General features: G+C 34.7%; 1 protein-coding gene and 1 pseudogene across 5 annotated transcripts in view; one reads left to right on the top strand and one right to left on the bottom strand.

Moving 5' to 3' along the window:
- The window catches only part of PPP1R9A (protein phosphatase 1 regulatory subunit 9A), a 425,821-nt gene that overhangs the window by 355,185 nt on the left and 51,792 nt on the right, over nt 1-18,844 (bottom strand). The gene's annotated exons all lie outside the window — the stretch shown is intronic.
- LOC129480021 (uncharacterized) lies at nt 5,248-5,341 on the top strand (annotated as a pseudogene).

The following is an 18,844-nucleotide window of genomic DNA, read 5'->3' on the forward strand; positions in this document are numbered from 1 at the left end:
CCTCATTCATAATTGGGAGTTGAACAATGAGATCACATGGACACAGGGAGGGGGACATTACACACTGGGGCCTGTCAGGGGGTGGGGGTTTAGGCGAGAGATAGCATTAGGAGAAATACCTAATATAGATGACAGGTTGATGGGTGCAGCAAACCACCATGGCACGTGTATACCTATGTAAACTGCACATTCTGCACATGTATCCCAGAACTTAAAGTATAATTTTAAAAAAGTAAAATTAATCTTTTCAAATAACCATACACTCCCAGATAATTATCTAAAAAAAAGGAAAGCCTATGTCCCTGCAAAAACTTCCACATGAATGTTTACAGCAGCATTATTAATAACAGCCAAAATGAGGAAACTACCCAAATGTCTCTCAACTGATAAATGGATAAATAAAATATGGTATAGTTTGGGCAACCCTAACCCAGAAATTCAAAACATTTTGAGCACCAATATAACTCCATAAATGGAAAATCCCACACCTGACTTCTTGTGACAAGTTGCATTCAGAACACAGGCGCACAATAAACAATTTAGTCAGTGTCCCCAAGGGAAAAAAAGACCCCTCCAACTCTCTTCAGTTGGAATATATATTTTCCTACACGCCCTTATTCCCCTACACAAACACTCACACAAAGGGTAAAAAAATGGCACATGTGCAGGTGGATATGCCAATGGGATATGCCAATGCCAGTTTCCCCAAAATGCCCCCACATGAGGCCAAGACCCATGTGCATCACTCATTGTGGTTTTTCTGCTTATTCTCTACTATCTGGTGTAAAGATATTGTTGAATATGTCACAAAGGCTTGCCTAATACATAAAGTATTGCAAATATTCAAAACTTCAAAAAATAAAAATCCAAAACATTCTGGTCCCACACATTTCTGAAAAGGGAAACTCAACATGTATATCCATACAATGAATATTATTTGACTATAAAAAGGAACGAAATATTGGCATACACTACAACATGGATGAAAACATTGTTAGGTGAAAGGTAGAAGACACAGAAGACTACATATTATATGATTCTATTTACATAAAATGTACAGAACAAGCCAATCCAGAAAAAAACATATGATTAGCAGCTGCCTGTGGCTAATGTGAGCCAGGGATGGGGTGATGGAAATTTCTAAAATTGATTATGGCTGACCAATTCTGCAAGTATACTAAAAATTTTAGGGTATGTGAATTATATCTCAATAAAGCTGCTATAAAAAATAGAAACTATACATTAAAACTGAGTTATCCATTATATTAAAATTTAGAAAGTCTCATTAAGAAATTTTCATTTCCATGCTTCACCAATCCAAGTTAAGTGTGGCATAACTGGTAAACCCAAAATTCATTTCAAATTCCTAAAATGTCACATTTACACAAAAACTACTTATTCAAAGAAGTTTCCATATTAAATATATTTTAATATTTTGAGAATTATTTGTTCATATTCTATGGCTATGTGGTTTCATAAACCCAAATGTTTGATTCCCCAAGTATCTTGAATAACGAGATTTTTTTGCTGTATTTAAGCAATTTCTATTTTGAATTTTCAATTCTGTGACTTCATATATTTAAAAGTAAGTCATTTTACTGATAAAGCATGTATGAACAGGAAGTAAATCCAGGAAAGGAAATTTCTACTGTGAATTATCCTGTTATTCTCTGGCAAGTCTTCTGCCTACACCAAAACCCACAGATACAGAAATTCAAAGGGAGCTGTGTTAATATGCGAGCTTGAATCCAGCAGGAATATACTTAGTCCTTTTATGCTCAAGTCAATGACATTGTAGTCACTCAGACTCCCAAGATCAAGCCCAAAATTAAGGTGGAATTCACTGCATTTCACGTATATTAATTTTTTTTAGATTACACATACATCATTTCAATGTATTTTTTAATGCGTGATTTTGCTAGTTATTTATCTGAATTTTCAACATGAGTTTTTTGATAGAATACTATATGCTTATAAATAGAACTCCAGATGTTTTCCTTACAAGGAATAATTTCTGCATTCCTTTAACAGAATAGTGAGATTTTCTTAAGAGAAAGAGGTTAAAGAAATCCAATTTAGAGTCATATGTCATACATTCATAACATGGGGAAAACCCTTGAATATTTTACAATATTTTACAAAATTTTGAGTGGCTTTTTCTTAATTAAAAAAACCACTAATTTCAACTGACAATCCAATATAATAATATATGAGAACTTTGCTTTATCAGGACATTCTTTAAAAATCTAAGAACGGCTAAGGCACCAGAGTTGACAAAAGATATTTATAAAAATAATTAATTACAGACATCTCAGCAGCAGCACATTTTTGTGGTTTATAAAATTTGGAGACAATGAACTACCCAGAAACATACCATGAGTTAATGTGAGGACGGATTAGACATAAACAAATATTTTTTAAAGTCTCATTCTATATAAAGGACGTATTCACAGATGACCTGCACCAAAAAAACCTGTCACTCCTGATGTTGAAAAGATTTAAATTAAGACTAGGGGATTAGTTGATGTACAGTGAATCCCAGAAAATTCATTTGACTCTAAAGTTTCTATTCCAAAACCCAATGAAGATTCAAAAAGTAGATTCAATACATTTCTCATAGAATACTTTTAGGCACATAGTAGGCATTGAAATATTTATAAAATAGTCAACAATATTGATAAAAAAAATAAAGCAAAATGACCACCCTCTGACATATCAACACTCGGGCTCCACTCAAATACACTGGCTGTACCAATACAAATCTGTTCTACGATTTGTGCTCAATTCACAAGTAAAACATGAATGTGTTAAACGATAAGGGCAAACATTTTCCAAATACTTTAATTCATACTTTAAATAGTAATTTGCTTTGGCACTATTTGCTACTACAATTCATATAAATATTTCAAAACAGTTTTTGCAAAAGGGCACCCAGTCATTTCTAAAAATAACCTTAACTCTGAATATTTAAACTTCCTATAAAGATAACCAGATAGAACTCCTAAATCTATCCAAGTTTATACATATAAAGAATCTCACAGTCTTTTAAACATAACCTTTTTCTTAAAATATTATAGATTTTTGGCTCTGAATTTCTCTGGCCCAATGACTGAGGCTATCAGGTTTTTTTTATTTACTCATTAATGAAATGCGAATAATACCTAGTATACACAACCTACTGGGTTATTAGAATAATACTAAAATTATTAGTCATGATATGATTTTGAAAAGCACAAAACATTCAATACAACCAAAAGACACCCAAGTCATCTGAAAAAATAAACCACTCCTCATTAAGGTTCAAGTTTCCCTTTTAAGGCAAATGTGTCACTTTATTTATAAGTTTTGTTTTTTTATTAACCAGTCTTGTTTTCTTATAAAGCAGAGGAAGGAGAAGAGAACATTTATAAGAGTCAGGAAGTTAGTGAATTTACGATTTTCCCTTCCAGACTAAATACATCATGTCACTACTCAATTCTCCCCTTTACCTATTCAAACTAATTTACATAGAGGAAAGGCTATAGAAACTTGCAAGCAGATGCCAGCTCTATAGAACATCCATCTTCCCTGCCAATAAATAGGTCTACAAAACCAATAGGGATGATTAAGAAAGCACATTGGAACTTTGCTTTCTATTAAATACATCTGCAGGGAAAACAAGCAAATGAAAAGAAACATAGCCACAAGAAACGTCTTTTAAATGAACACAATTTTAATTTTATTGTGATTTATCTTCTGACAAAGGAGATCTGGATTAAAAAAAGAGATCTGGATTTAAAAAAAATAAACACATCTAGATTCAAATTTTGGCTCCTTCGCTTAACAGTTTTATGACCCATGAAAAGTTGTTAACTTTACTGCATAACAGTCTCCTTATGTGTAAGTAAACTTTATGAGGGATTAATATTACTTACCTGGGGGTTTATGGTAAGAATGAAATCAATTTAAATTAAATAGTCTCTGGTAAGGTGTAGGCATTTAGTGTTATTTCCTTTTCCTACCTCTACTTTCAAAGAGGGTTTCAGGAGCTTTCTCTTCATTTTATTTTTACCTAAACCAAAAGGAACACAGGCTATCATTTATAACATAAAGGACACTATAGGATTAGTATCAGTGTACTTTTTGAAAGAACTCTTATTTCCCCCTCCCTCCCTCAGCATAGAGGACACACACAAAGCTGGAAGAAAGGTGAAAGGACTAAAAGATTTCACTGATCAGTTTTACTTAGCATCAGTAGAATCATCTTGTAAGTTATAACTGAACAGTCTTAAGAGAGTGCCAGAATTCAATCAGATATTTTAATAACAGTAAGATTTCTGTGCTTCTGCCAGATAGGAAGAACATGAAAAAAAAAAGAGAGAGAGAGAAAGAAGTCCATATAGTTCAAGGATCTTTAAAGCTTGGTGAAAAGGTATTTAATTATCTTAATAGCCAAAGAAATACAAAATCCAATCAAGTATTACAGACAACATTCTACAAATTAATAGAATAGGGGTATAGACCACATGGTGAAGCAGAAATTAATTTTTACATGCCTGTTATCAATAAATAAAGTTTGACATATCTTTTTTTTTTTTTTTTTTTTTTTTTTGGAGACGGAGTCTCGCTCTGTCGCCCAGGCTGGAGTGCAGTGGCACAATCTCAGCTCACTGCAAGCCCCGCCTCCCGGGTTCACGCCATTCTCCTGCCTCAGCCTCTCCGAGTAGCTGGGACTACAGGCACCCGCCACCACGCCCGGCTAATTTTTTTGTATTTTTAGTAGAGACGGGGTTTCACCGTGGTCTCGATCTCCTGACCTCGTGATCCGCCCGCCTCGGCCTCCCAAAGTGCTGGGATTACAAGCGTGAGCCACCGAGCCCGGCCATGTTTGATGTATCTTAAATGAACTAACAAAAATCTGATGAACATCTTGCTCAAATTCTTCATGCAGCCTCAAATAATTGAGAAAATTGCCTGGGATAATATACTTCTGAGGAGATTTAAAATTTGAAATATTTAGGAGAATCAAATCCATACTGTTAACATTTTATAATAACAAAACCAATCATATTTTAAGTATGTGTAACTTATAAGAGAATATGACCTATTAGAGTGACAGGACAATAATTCCTTATAGTTCCAATTAAAATTAAAAATTGAATAACTGATTGAGACTTGTGATTATAAGTAGAAATCTTACTAGCACTAAACAGTATTGACATATTTAAGAGAACATTACAGTCACTATATTTGTAAGTTTAACTTGTTATCGCTTCTCGGCCTTTTGGCTAAGATCAAGTGTAGTAAGTTTAACTTGTTAACATGCAAAAAATTTATTTCAATTCTCAGAAAAGTAATTAAAAATCAAATATACTAAATGTATAGAGTTTTAAATGGTTTAATGTGGTTAAATTTGTAAATGACTAAGTATCATTCAAAACCCCTTAAATGTTTAAAATTTGATATACTTATAACAAGAATAATGTGTTTTATAAACAGAACTTAGAAGCCAAAGATAAAACTAGGTGTTTGAATCTGTAACATTAATAAATTTAATATTAATTTTTAAAATCAAACTAATCTTTTCATTTTTTATGTCCACAACCACTATTGCTCAGAAAACACCAAACACATCACATTAAATAAAGAAAATTTAATGACAGGCTTATAGAAGTGACTATTTCTTTTATAGAATCTGAATTCATAGAATCCTCCAACTATAGGTGGTTATTAAATACCGAGTAACTAAGTAACTTGATAAATCTACGTAAATGATTCTTTCCATAGGCAAAATGAAATACTAATCTTGAAACATTTTGTGCTTTTTCATTTACATCCAAACTAAGTCGAGAGTTGTCCTTCCATTATCACATGCTAGATTTAGTTTGGATATAAATGAAAATTTTATTCCTACATTCAAGTGGTTGTCCATTAACTATTTCTATTAACTTTCTAGTAGTTGTTCATTAACTATTCTCCAAACTTTGAAATCAGCAAAATATGTAACCATATCCATCTTTGGTATTTTAAGCTTAATTATCATAAAAGCTCTTAAGGAAATTTAGGCAGTGATACAGAAAATGTATCTTTTCTTTGAAAATAACCAAATCCATTTTAAAAAGGAATTGTTTATACAGTCTGGGATTTTAGCCAAGTTACAATTTTTAATGAATGAAAATAAATATATAATCAATGTAACAAGAGAGCGAATACAATCTCAAAGCTTAATTTAACATTACTGATGACTTAATGAAACTGTATTTACTTCAGAGCCCTGATTTGATATGGCCATTCATTATTTTTTAGGGCACACCTATTATTTATTCCCATAATAACTCTAACAACAAGAGGTGAATGAGATAGACAAGGGCTCTACTATCCTGGAACCTATAAGTTCTAATATGAGAAAAATAAATGAAGAAGAAACATCAAGTAATGATAAGTTACATTCTGGAAATAAAAAAGAGTGATATGATAGAGCCTGATAAGCCAATTTAAACTGCAGAACAGGGGAGGTCTCCAAGGAAGTGACATTTAGGCAAGTGGTTTGGAGGTGAGAAACTATCCATACACAAACTCCTTCCAGCAAATCATTCACAAAATTTAACTAGTTTTATTACGTTCTAGGCAAGTGCTGGATCTACTGAGACCAACAACCACATTTTAGGCTTTTTTTGCACACAAAATACAAAGTATGTCTTGTCCTCAAAGGGCACTTATAATCCACATTTGAAACTGATTAATGATTAATAAAGAATAAGGGTCTAACACTAGTACCTTACCACTAAGCCACTTTATAATCTAAAAATGAGTAGATTAGAAAGCTGCTTATGAAATTTCTACCCAGAAATCATGATAGCAGGCCTCTCAAATATATAGTTGCTTTCTCATAACTAGTTAGTCAAAGGTAGAAAAACAATTAAAATTGCTTTAGTTAGTATGGCTTACTGCCTACTATTCCTGTCATTCCTACAAAAAGAAGTGTGAAGAAAGGGGTTGTACGGTAAAGTGGGCTAAGTAGGATATCTCAGGTACCAATTTTTAACTCCTCCAAAGCTAGTCATTTTATATCTCCATGAAATCAACAGAAAGAATAATACTACAGATTCTTTCTTTTGTTAAAAGATGAACGTTTGCTCCCAAATCCTATAATTTCAAAGGTAACAGTCAGCATTTGGAAAAGGAATTAAAAATCATCTCCCTTCCCTAAGCTTTGGAACCCAGTTCTAGCCATACCTGCCAATCTAGTCACACTTACTTTTGCTTCCTGATAACTCCCTAAAATTCTGGCTTTCATCCTCCCATATGTACTCCAAGAATCTTCTTTTCTCCCATTCTATCTAGCAAAATCATTTATTTTCAAAATTCTTCCTTCCTTAGGACACAGTCTTCCAAGAACGTTGTCAGTAATCTTAACAGGGTTGAACTCAGAAACATAAAAATGTTTAAGAGATAAGGAATTTTAAGTTTTAACCCCTGTCAAGCATGACACCCAAGCAGCTAGACTGAAGTCCAGGCTGTCCTATGGCTTTATACTGTACAGCATATGAGTGACTGAGGCAAAAACTGTGTCTTCCCTTCAACTATCTGATGCAGTGCCTTAAGAATAAGTCTATTATTAACTGATAAAACTGTAGTGTAGCTTTAAAATAAAGAACACAAGGAAACAAATCTTCCACTTGTTCCAAAATAAGATGTGAAATTATGGCAGAGAACTCTGCCATTTCATAAGTCCCATTTATACTAAAAACCACTTTGATGTTTAACACTTTATTTGTGAAAAGGAAAACTGATCAAACTTATCATGTACATTTATATCTGGATATAAGTTACTTCAGTATGCAGTTATCTTATAATTACCTATATTTCTGCAATTTGATAAATGAAAATTCTGAATCCAAACTTTAATGCTAGCTCATCTGGTTGATTTCTATTCAAAACATTAATGGAAGGCTGACTATGCACTATGGGTAGGCACTGAGCCAGTAACTGTGAAATTAAAAATAATAATAAGATTTGCCTTTGGGGAGCTGACGATCCCTACATACCACTTTTTTTTCCTTAGGAGACAAGGTCTCACTCTGTTGCCCAGGCTGGAGTGCAGTAGCGCAATCATAGCTCACTGCAGCCTTCAACTCCTAAGCCAACCTCCAACTCCTGAACTCAAGCTATCTTCCTGCCTCAGCTTTCCAAATATCTATGACTACAGTGCAATCATATTACAGTATAGTCCTATTACTTCTGCTGATTTACAGAAATTAATCACCAGGTAACAAGCAGAAAATGAAATAAATCAATGAGGTAGTATTTCAGTACTGTAGGAAAATAATCCATTTGTTTAGATAAATTAAATAGAATAATATGAAATTAAAAATGAATAAAGTTAAGAAATCAACCTTTACATAGAAAATAAAAGATCTAAAATTCTAATCCTATGGCACACAGGTTTTTGTTTAGAAATAAACTAGAACCAAAGAATATTAACACTCAATATGTTTACAGTAAAAAGAAGGTTCTTAATTGCAGCTAATTTTCTCTTGAAAGCTTGTATCCTTTCTGAAATGCTCACCGGTACTTTAGAGCCAAGGGTTCAACTACCAACAAAATGGGCTGTCTGAGAAAATTAAACATGCCTACAGAAATGTTCTCCTTGTAAGTCTGTCCAACCAGCATCACTGATGAAAAAAATCCAACCAAGCTAGGGGCCAGCAGTAAACTAGAGAACATAGTGTCAGGCAACAGGACAGAGTGAGCAACACTGTCACAGGTACAGGCTGGCAGGTAGGCAACTAGGCAGGCAAGCCTGGCAGCAGATAGTGAGATCCCAGTTAAAGTTGTCCAGGTAATCATGAAGGCAGGTAACCAAACACAGAAAGCAAGACAGGAACTCTCATCCTACGACAGGGGCACAGAACACCTAAACTTCCCCAACTCTAACAATACTGGCCCCAAAGTCTCTATCAGGACTGACACAGAAAATGAGGCAAGCTTATAGGATATTGGTAGAATTTGGTGACACTTAGTCATGCAAGTTATCACAATGTGAGAACTATAAATATGCAAATGAAGAACTCCTAAGTCCTAGTTCTGCTTCAAATAAGCACTGATTTTCTAAACCATACAAAATAACAAATTTGTGACAAGTGAGAATGCATTGAGGATAGCTATACCCGTTTCAGTGGCCAGACAGTTAAGGGAACTAAAGAAAATTAACACAAGTCAAGTTCAGACATTTTTTTAGAACAGCAATTAGAGCACGCAAGAAAGTACTATCCAGTGGGAATCAAAAGAAATAGGAGAACTATTTTGGACTAATTTTGTAACAGGAAAAAAAAATATTCTGAATCTCTGACAGGTTATTCTTGATTATCCATGTCACAAGAACAGTATAGGAGTATGGATAAAACAAAGCAATAGATAATACACAAATCATTATACTTTGATAGATATTTTAAGAAGTAAAATTTTATACTAAGTTTATCTTACTATTTATGTTTTCTTTTGAACAACAGGAATCAGATAGTGTACTAATTACATCTGCTTAAGAGTAAGCATAAGATTTCAGACAAAAAAATGAGAGGGCTTAATAATCCTTTATTAAAAGATGTACACTTCAGGAAAAAGGAAACTAACACTAGAGGAAAACCTATGATACATGAATAAACAGTGGAAAAAAAAAACAGAAAAACAGGTATGTAAATGAAAATAAACAATAACTATTAATGACAGTAAGAATTATCTGATTCAGCAAGTTTTTTAAAAAATCTAAATATGAGCAATTTTGTAAACGCAAGAAGCTGAATAACAAAAATGACCTAAATGGTTCACAAGGAGAGTAAGAATATTGAATAACTGTAGACTGTGTTGAGATACACATATATAAATACAAATATACATGGACATATACACACACACACACACACACACACACGCATATTTAAAAACATATATTCTAAAATAACAGAATAAACAATTTTAAAAATAACTAAGCTCCCTGCTAGTGGAGGGGACAAAACAAATGAGAAGGAAAAACTCAAAAAAATCACCAAAAAAGAGGAAAAAAAAAAAAAAAACCAACAGAAATGGAAATGTTACATTAAAATGCTAAAAATAATCACAAATATATTAATAATTACAATAAATCTAAGTGAACCAAATTCCTTGTTATTTTTAAAAGTCTGAATCTTTAAGAAATCTATTGATATGCTGTTCATAAGACATTCCTAAAAAATAAGGACACAAAAATATTGCAAATAAAAGACTTTAAAAGAGGACTTCAAGGAAAGCTAATGTAGCTATATTTGCATCCAACATATAGACTTAAGTAGAAATAAGGAAATGGCATATAACTACATAACGAAAGAATGACTTTTAAAATTATAAAGGAAGACATAACTCTAAACTTATATATACTTAACAAAGAGCTTTGAAATATATTAGTAAAAAACTGCCAGTAAAAAAATTAATACTTATAAATAATTCATGACCAAAGGAGTAAACAATAGAAATCAGAAAACACAAAATTAATGACAAACACACTAATATAAAAACCTGCGAGATGCAGCTAAGCAGTAAAATTTAGTCTTAAAATCTCCTGTTAGAAAAAAAGAAAGGCTGAAAATTAATGACCTAAGCATCAAAATAAGAAAAACAACAAAAAAAGTAAAATAGAAGAAAAAAACCCACAGCCAATATCATACCGAATGGCCCCAAACTAGAAGCATTCCCTTTGAAAACTGGCACAAGACAAGGATGCCCTCTCTCACCACTCCTATTCAACGTAGTATTGGAAGTTCTGGCCAGGACAATAGGGCAAGAGAAAGAAATAAAGCATCTTCAAATAGGAAGAGAGGAAGTCAGATTGTCTCTGTTTGCAGATGACATGATTGTATATCTAGAAAACCCCATCGTCTCAGCCCAAAATCTCCTTAAGCTGATAAGCAACTTCAACAAAATCTCAGGATAAAAAATCAATCTGCCAAAATTACAAGCATTCCTATACACCAATAATAGATAAACAGACAGCCAAATCATGAGTGAACTCCCATTCACAACTGCTACAAATACCTAGGAATAAAACTCACAAGAAATGTGAAGGATCTTTTCAAGAAAAACCACAAACCGCTGCTCAAGGAAATAAGAGAGGACACAAACAAATGGAAACACATTACATGCTCTTGGATAGGAAGAATCAATATAGTGAAAATGGCCATACTGCCCAATGTAATTTATAGATTCAATGCTATCCCCATCAAGCTACCATTGACTTTCTTCACAGTATTAGAAAAAACTACTTTAAGTTTCATATGGAACCAAAAAAGAGCCCATATAGTCAAGACAATCCTAAGCAAAAAGAACAAAGCTGGAGGCATCATGCTACCTGACTTCAAATTATACAAGGCTACAGTAACCAAAACAGCATGGTACTGCTACCCAAAACAGATATATAGACCAATGGAACAGAACAGAAGCCTCAGAAATAATGCCACACATCTACAACCATCTGATCTTTGACAAACCTGACACAAATAAGCAATGGGTAATGGATACCTTATTTAATAAATGGTGTTGGAAAAACTGGCTAGCCATATGCAGAAAACTGAAACTGAACCCCTTCCTTACACCATATACAAAAATTAACTCAAGATGGATTACAGACTTAAATGTAAGACCTAAAACCATAAAAACCCCCTAGAAGAAAACCAAGGCAATACGATTCAGGACATAGGCATGGACAAAGACTTCATGGCTAAAACACCAAAAGAAATGGCAACAAAAGCCAAAATTGACAAATGGGCTCCAGTTAAACTAAAGAGCTTCTGCACAGCAAAAGGAACTAGCACCAGAGTGAACAGGCAACCTACAGAATGGGAGAAAATTTTTGCAATCTATCCATCTGACAAAGGGCTAATATCCAGAATCTACAAGGAATTTAAACAAATTTACAAGAAAAAAAAAAAACAGACAACTCCATCAAAAAGTGGGTGAAGGACATGAACAGGCAATTATCAAAAGAAGACATTTATGTGGCCAACAAACTTATGAAAAAAGCTCAACATCACTGGCCATTAGAGAAATGCAAATCAAAACCACAATGAGATACCATCTCATGCCAGTTAGAATGGCAATCATTAAAAAGTCAGGAAAAAACAGATGCTGGAGAGGATGTGGAGAAATAGGAACACTTTTACACTGTTGGTGGGAGTGTAAATTACTTCAACCATTGAGGCAATTCCTCAAGGATGTAGAACTAGAAATACCATTTGACTCAGCAATCTCATTACTGGGTATATACTCAAAGGATATTATAAATCATTCTACTATAAAGACACATGCACACATATGTTTACTGCAGCACTGTTCACAATAGCAAAGACTTGGAACCAACCCAAATGCCCATCAATGATAGACTGGATAAAGAAAATGTGCCACATATACACCATGGAATACTATGCAGCCATAAAAATGGATGAGTTCATTTCCTTTGCAGGGACACGGATGAAGCTGGAAACCATCATTCTCAGCAAACTAACACTGGGACAGAAAACCAAATACCGCATGTTCTCACTCATAAGTGGGTGTTGAACAATGAGAACACATGGACACAGGGAGGGGAACATCACACACCGGGGCCTGGAGGTGGAGTGCTAGGGGAGGGATAACCCTAGGAGAAATATCTAATGTAGGTAATGGGTTGATGGGTGCAGCAAACCACCATGGCACATGTATACCTATGTAACAAACCTGCACATTCTGCACATGTATCCTAGAACTTAAATAATAATTTAAAAAGAAAGAATATATAACGTTACCAAAATTGACTCCAAAAAATGGTTTTAAAGTTGAGTGCTATAGTCTTCAAAGAAGTTGAATGAAAAATTTAAAACTCATAATGCAAAAAAAAAAAAAAAAAAAGTCCTAAATGGTCTTAGAGGAAACTGAATGAAGCACTCAAAGAACAAACCAATCTAGTATTACAAAAACTGCTTCAGAAAACCTAAGAGGTGAAAACATTCCTCAGGTCATTCTATGAGACTGGTATAACCCTTATACCAAAACCCAGAAGGACTGTAGAAGGAAGGAAAATTATGGGTCTATCTCACTCACAACCATTGATGCAAAACTCTGAAGAAAATATTAGCAAATATGATCAGCCAGTGAATAAAAACATAAAATACAACAAAGACTTATCCAATGAATTCAAGTGGTTTAACATGAAAAGTACCTATTAATATCATTAAAGCAGAAATCTTATATGATCATATCCATATAGATGTATTTTAAAAGTTCAATGAAATTCAATATCCATTCACAATTTTTTAACACATAGCAAATAAATAAATGGCATTTGAAGAGAACTTCCTTAACCTGATCAAATATATCTAACAAAAATTAACACCAAATGCCATATATAATAATAAAATATTAAAATCATTAACATTAAAATCAGAAACAAGACAAAAATGTCCACTACCCTCACCTTTGGTCAATATTTTAAAGGAGGTCCAAGTAAGACAAAGAAGAAAAAAAAAGTATAGGCATTTTTTTTTTCTTTTCTAACAAAGAAATAAACTATCATTATTGGAATACTATGCAATCACCTATTTAGAAAATCTGAAATCTGCAGGCAAATTTTTAAAATTAACAATAACTCAGAAGTTCTAAGAAAGTAGCAAAAATTAATTGCCTTTCAGGCTGGGCATGGTAATCATACAGGTGATTACCTGTAATCCCAGCACTTTGGGAGGCTGAGGTGGACAGATCACTTGAGCCCAAGAGTTCGAGACCAGCCTGGGCAACATGGCAAAACCTCAACTCTACCAAAAGTACAAAAATTAGCCCAGTGAGGTGGCACATGCCTATGGCCCCAACTACTAGGGGAGGCTGAGGTGGGAAGATCACTGAAGTCTAGGAAGTTGAGACTGCAGTGAGCCATGATTGCACCACTACATTCCAGCCTGGGTAACAAAGTGAGACCTTGTCTCACAAAAATGATTTTTTAAAAAATTAATTGCCTTTTAATTCATGGGCAAAAAGAAGACACTATCCACAACAGGAGCAAAAAATGTTTTAAACAAAAGTTGTATAATAACTTATATAATAAATATATTACAGAAGACCCAAAGAGATAGAAAAGTATGATCTTAGCCAAGGACTGGAAAATTCATTATTTTAAACATTCTCTCAAATTTAATCTACAGATTCAACGAAATTCCAATCAAACTGAAAGAAAAATGTTTTATGAGCAATTGCACAGGCTAATTCTAAATTACACAGAAGAACAAAGGGCTAAGAAGAGCTCTCTTAACGAAGAACAAGATGAGAAAACTTGCCCTATATGATACCAAACGTATAAAACTATAAAAATTGACAAAATCAGTTTGTGACATAGAAATAAAGCAAATAAAGCATCATGACAGAAAAGAGATCCCAGAAGCAGAATCCTGCTTACATAGAAATGAACATAAAAAAAGAGCTGGCCTAGTCAACTATTCCCAGCTAAGCAATTCAGCTCTCTGAACTATACCAAACTATATATAAATTTCATATTCCAAGAATGACAGAAATCTCATTCATCCTATCTCAAGTTTTTGAGAGGAAAAAGGTATACATTACTGAAGATAAGTAAACAGGCAAAACAGTAGAGACAGTTACTTTCCATAAAAACCTAACTTACTCTTCTTGTGCAATAGATACAATTCACCTAGACAAAGTGTTTTTGGGATCCTTTCAGATTTTTAGGTAAAAGGGTCTTGACACCAAAAAGTTTGAGAATAGCTGCTTCTGAAATAATAAGAAAAGCAGAAAAGTTCAAAAAAAAAAGTAACCATTCAAAAAAAAAAAAACTGTTTTACTGGGGAAAGAAAACGTCATTTTGAAGCGTGAACCATTTTGAAATGACGCCTTTACTAGCCAGAAGACAACCTTAGTAGAGAAGCACTCAGTGGAAAGAAGCAAACGATCTCAACATCACACCCTATGATTCACCTCCCCTAGGGCTCTCTAACTTGTTTCCTCCATCACCTCACCCCACCTGCCCCCAGGTGAGGTTCCTGCCCCATTAGGAAGCTTTCCAGAGCTGTGTGTCCTGTCACAGCACTGTCATTAAAAACCTCCACATACTTAGATAAATTCCCACCACTGTCTGAGCTGCTAACTAGCCCAATAGAGGCTTCATAGTCTCTAAAATAAGTCAGAGTAGCCTTCTACTTTGGGTAAATCCCATTCTTGTTTTATATGGGGGCCACAACACTTGCATCCAATTCTGAGGACCCTACTTTATGACCTCCTTGACCTGACCTAAGTATCCCATTCCCTGCTTCATACCTCCAATGTCAGACCCAGCAAGACATTTGAGTATTACACTTCTTAATACAACAATAGTCCTCATGAAATTCACCTTTCATTGCTCCTATTCCTCCTCCCTGCATGTGTGGGCGAATGGTGGAAGTCTGTGAGTGTAGAAACCAAAAGGCATAAGAGTTTTGAGAAAACTGACATTTCAACTCCTAAAAGCAAGTGCTAGCCCTTGAGTCAGCTCCATGTAAGCCCAGCCAAGCTCACACACAGGCAAAATCCCGCAAACCTGCTCTGCTTAGGCTAATCAAAACTGGATAGAAATGGGCAAAGCTCTGTAATACATTTGTCAGTTTTAAAAAATATTTTCTTACCATTCTCCCTTGGTATTTAAGAATTTCTTTTTGAAAATTCTGGCTTATCCCAGGTGTGCTTAATGCAAACAAAGGTAAAAACATTAGGCCATGCTTGGACCAGAATGTTAAGGCCAAAGTTTTCTAAGGAAAATTAAGGTTGCAAGTTAGCCCCAGGGTTTTGGCGTGGTGATATATACCCTTGACACAAAATGAATAATAAGAATTGGAGTACTTAGCCTTTCTCTATCTTGGGAAATATATTGTCCCCAGAGCTCTCTGTTTAAACCTGGAAAAGTTCTGAAAGACCATGGAGTCCCAAGTTTCAAGTATGCTATAAATGCCAGGAACATGAGAAAAGGATTACCAGGATGCACAAAGAGAAGTTACAAGATGCAAAAGATGGATGTTACTTACTTCAAAATTACGCCTGGGACTAACCATGTAACTTGGAAAGAGAGGGGAAAGCTAGCTACACTTCCTTTCTACCCTTAGTATATCTCAGAGACATAATAAGTTAAATAAGCTTCTGCAGGCTAGCCTGGAAACTAAATCATCAGCTTCTTTGGGAAAATGTGTCATGGTACACACCCCTCTGCCCCCTCCCAATGACTGCCAAACCAACTTCAGGCATATGACTACTAGCTACTTAGAGGACACCCAAATAGAAACCTCCAGCTGCTAGGAACGGGAGTGATGGGGGAATGGGGAGAACATAGGAATGAAGAGGGAAAATGTAAAAACAAAACCACCCCATTATGGTTTTGTTTGCCACAGGCTAATGTGCACATTTGGCCTGTCCCTCCCGGCTCCTGCCCCACCACTGTACCAACTAAGTGACAGGTTTCTAATTCATCATGATCATCACGTTCTAAATTTACAATTAATTCACTCATTACTTATTGTAATATATACCAATATATTCTTACAGACCCATACTGAATATGAAAGACCTGCTCTTGGGAAGGAGAACCCATCATCGGATTACAAGGTGGCATGGGAAAAGGAGAAGATGACATCAGAAGACCTAGATGGACTGTATACAGAGCTGAGCATCAGGTGGATGGGCCCATTATTTGAGTAATAAAACAGACTTAGTCACATGGCCAGACTCAATATTTCACTCAGGCCTCCCCAAACCCCACCTAAAAGGACCTGACTACTTGGCTATAAGTGTCAATCCTATCAGGAGGCTACATTTTTGCAAACAAGCTTTCATCTTACTGTTTTGACCTGCACCTATTATTAGCATACATATTTTCCCCTATTGTTCCACCTTCTAGTTTGTTTTTTCATGAAACTTATTACAAATTCTAAGTCACTATCATATATACTCGAAACATTAAACACAGCAAAAACTATAAATTAGCACCAATCTGCCTTTCAAAATATGTACTAGAACTCTTCTCAACATAAGTGACACCTGTACTATGGTAGTACAGGTTCTGAAAGCTTCTTGTCCCTTCTAGTATGTCACTTTACAGCTCTCTGGGAATGCAGCTACTGCCCCCAGAGAAAGCACTGTTCAGTACCCAGCATCTGAACCCACTTTCTGTATTTGAAGAATCTCCTCATGACGCAGAGCCCACTCTTCACTGTAGCTGTAGAAAATGCCACATATTGCTCTGCTCGATCTTCCTTGTAGCTAGGACTTAGGCTCAGGATATAAGCCCAGCCAACTAATCCAAGGGCCCACAGATTTTCAACAGAAGCTGGGGATGAGAAGAAGCTAGGAACACAGGAATTCAGGAGAGGGTGGCAAAACTACATTCCGTTTCCAGAGGTAGCAATTCTGGAGCTTGATAAAGGAGTGTCCAGCACTGATGGTCAGGCAGTGCAAACCAATGTCTGTCCCTGGAAGCAGGGGTGATATGTCTTCACACGACCAGCTCCAGAGGGTGAGCATATCAGTTCCTGGCTCCATGGCCTGCAAGCAGACTTTTCTATAAAGTAACAACTTTCACTTAAAAGTAACAACCATATTCAAGTACTGTGCCAAATCCTCAAAGAAAAAAATTAAAAAGATAGAATGTCTGACCATTGGGCTTTTAGTATTTACCAATAACAATAATAAAAGGATACAAATAATAGAACACAAAATTCATAAGAAAGTGAGGCAAAGATATAAACACAGTTCTCTGAGGTAGGACACATCAGATCAATGCAGTTATATAAAAAATGAGCCAAAAATCCACATATTTAACTTAGGATGACAACAGTTCAAACAGTAAACAGACATCTTGCCCTTACCTTGCATTTTGTGCAAGCATTTAAAATACAGTAACTAAGATCAAGTCAAAATATTGTTAGTACAGTGAAGTGGTATCTTCAGAACACAGAAAGTAAATTTGAATTACATAATCAATCATGTGGGTCTTTGTATTCCATCATCCCCAAATAATGTATGCCTGAAGTCTGACAGTCAATATACACACGCTAAATCCTATGGAAAGAATATATAAATTATTTTAAGTGTTTTCTGACTAAAGAAAAAGAAATAAAATATGCAAATTAGTATTAATGAATTTCCTGTAAAATTAACTGAAGTGAGACCACCTAGACACATGACCTGAAAAAAGTAAGGTAAAATTGGCCACTGTGTTATATCCCTAAACCATGATTCTGGCTATGGGATTTTCACCTGACTGCTAGATGCAACTCACTCTACACAGTGCCTCCATAACAAAGTAGAGATTGTCCAACTAAGATTCCTAGTTATATTGACTTCTAAATTACACTTCAAAAAAGGCAGGTCCTAATACTATGTTCTTCTACAAACTCTCCAGGCATGACATCTAGAAGCCCAAATCAGACAGAAGAAACCAGTTGGTTCACACATTTTTATCTATTCCCCATTTTAGAGAATGAAAAAAAAAATCACTCTCACTTATTTAAGTAATGGTACCTATGTAAACTGAAGATACTAAAATATAAAATGCTGGAAATACCAATGTGTTCTACATATTTGCTATCCTATTAGATTTCCTTTCATCTGTCCATAGTGTTTTATCTAAGTACTTAAACTCATCTTTAATCACAATAAATTTTCAAATCTTTCTAATCAAAGCTTAAAAGCTACAGATTCATTTTTATGGGTAATTTTGAACTTTTTTGGAATCTCTTACATTTTTAGCATATTAGTTATCTGAAGATGAAACATTCCCAGAATAAATACTGTGTGAGTTACTGATCTAGTAAAGTATATTAAAATTAAT

The sequence above is a fragment of the Symphalangus syndactylus genome, chromosome 3, assembly GCF_028878055.3.
Source record: "Symphalangus syndactylus isolate Jambi chromosome 3, NHGRI_mSymSyn1-v2.1_pri, whole genome shotgun sequence".
Classification (NCBI taxonomy): Eukaryota; Metazoa; Chordata; class Mammalia; order Primates; family Hylobatidae; genus Symphalangus; species Symphalangus syndactylus.